The following is a 2,500-nucleotide window of genomic DNA, read 5'->3' as shown; positions in this document are numbered from 1 at the left end:
GACCTTGTCTCCCTGCTTGATAATTCCCAGTTTTCTAGGAACTACTCCCAGGTCACCAAAGCAGTGTCTCCTTTGCTTATTGAACCCCAGATCTCTCATCTGAGTACAGGCAACTACTCTCAGGGCACGAAAGTCTTGTGTCCTCTGCCTGTTGGAGTCCAGACCTTTATGTTGAGTTGGGACAATGTCTACCTGGGCAAAAACGTCTCATATATTCTGCTTTTTTGGATCCCAGATCTTTAGAGTCCAAAAATTGTTACATGCTCCTAGGTCACCATGTCTATTTTCCTCTGCTTGTTGGATCTCATAGCTTTAAGTTCTGAGTATGGGCAAATAATCCCCAGGCACAGAGGCACAGGCTCCTCTGCTTGTGATTTCAGTCGCTAAGATCCTAGAATGGGCAACAACACCAGGGGCACCCATGCTTTCTGTCCCTTCTCCTTAGCTGACTTCAGATGTCTATGATCTCAGCATAAGCAACCATTCCCAAGGTGCAAAGACCCTGGCTCCCCAACTTGAAGGAATCTAGGCCTCCAAGTTCATATAGTGAACAACTACTCCCAGGGCAAGGTCTTGTGTCCTCTGCTTGTTGGATTCCAGGTCTGTGTGTTGCCAATAGTGGAAAATCTTCCCCAGGCAAGAAGGTCTCATATATTTTGCTTTGTGAATTCCCAAGTCTCTAGAATCTGGAAGCTGGCAAGTACACCTAGGGCACTGTTCCTTCTCTGCTTGTTGGATCTCAGGTTCTCTTTTTTTTTTTTTTTTTTAATTTTTATTGGAGTGTAGTTGCTTTACAATGTTGTGTTAGTTTCTTGCTGTGGATCTCAGGTTCTGATTATGGGAAAGTATCCTGGCACTGAGTCACAGGCCCCTTTGCCTTTTGGATTCCTAGTGTAAATTCTGGATGTTGACTACTACACTTAGGGCTCCAAAGCCTTGTCTCCATGGCTTGTTTGATCTCATGAGCAGAGGTTCTAAATATGGGCACGTAGCTTAAAGGCATTAAGACCTTGTCTCTTCTGCTTGTGGGATTCCATATCTCTATGCACGGGGAGCTAAAGCCTTGTTTCTCTACTTGTTGGATACCAGGTCTCCAGGTTCTGAGTATTATCTTCTACAGCCAGGCACAAAAGCCATGTGTCCTATCCTGGTTGGATCTCAGGTTCTTGTTCCCAGTATGGGTTACCGTTACTAGGTCACCAAAGCTGTCTCTGCTGCTTGTTTGAATCCAGTTCTCCAGGTTCAGATTATGAGGGTCCTACATGTCTAGGTTCCAAGTAGAGTTACCTCCTCCTAGTTTGTCAAGGCCCTGTCTCCTCTACTTGTTATACCCTGTCTCCAAGCTCTGGGAATGAGCCTCTACTCTGGGCAACAAGCCTATGTTTCTTCTCCTTGGTAGATCCCAGGAGTTTAAGTTCTGAATATGGGTAACTTCCCCAGGGCGAGCAGCCTCATCTCCCCTACTTGTTGGTCCCATACTCAGGCTCCCAGTACAAGCACTTATTCCCAGTGCTCCAAGTGTTTTCTCTCAGATTTGGGATCCCAGGTGTCTAGGTTCCAAGTATGGGCAACTACTTTCATGTCACAAAGGCTTTCTCACTCTATCATTGCTTTAGCTCTCAGTTTCTATTTGCATTTGACCCTAGGGATACTCTTGATGTTTTTAAACTTGGTTATATTTAGACTGTAATACCATTTCCAATATGTCTAGGTGTTTTTAAGTGGCAGGGTTTTTTTTTCTCAGAAAACTATTCTATCATATTTCCAGAAATAAAATTTTGCCAGTTAACTAAAAGAAATTTTTACACTCTTTTTTTTGTAGTGAAGTCTTATTTATTTATTTTTAGAGTACAATTTAATCTTTATATGTTTAGAAAATTCAAAAATACAGATAAGCATAACTAAGAAAATAATAACATCCTTTCCCACTGTCCAAATTTTAACACGGTTTACCCCTTAGAATGTACATTTCCAGACCTTTTTCAATGCATACACACACACACACACACACACACACACACACACACTCTTTCGCTAAAATGTTTTCATCCTATACATTCTGTTTTTCAATTTGTTTTCTCCCCATTAATGATATATACCTTTCCAATATCAGTATATATTCACATAATTTAAAACCCAGATCTTATTCAGATTTCTCCTATTGTCCTTCAAATGACTTTTATTTTCTGTTTTTAATTTTTATTTTATTGGAGTATAGTTGATTTACAATGTTGTGTTAGTTTCAGGTGTACAGCAAAGTGGTTCAGTTACATATATACATATAATCATTCTTTTTTTTTAACATCTTTATTGGAGTATAACTGCTTTACAATGTTGTGTTAGTTTCTGTTGTATAACAAAGTGAATCAGCTATATGTATACATATATCCCCATATCCCCTCCCTCTTGTGTCTCCCTCCCACCCTCCCTATCCCACCCCTCTAAGTGGTCACAAAGCACTGAGCTGATCTCCCTGTGCGATGCAGCTGCTTCCCACTAG

The sequence above is a fragment of the Physeter macrocephalus genome, chromosome 2, assembly GCF_002837175.3.
Source record: "Physeter macrocephalus isolate SW-GA chromosome 2, ASM283717v5, whole genome shotgun sequence".
Taxonomy (NCBI): Eukaryota; Metazoa; Chordata; class Mammalia; order Artiodactyla; family Physeteridae; genus Physeter; species Physeter macrocephalus.
The sequence above is the reverse complement of the archived record's forward strand: the minus strand, read 5'-3'. Positions refer to the sequence as shown.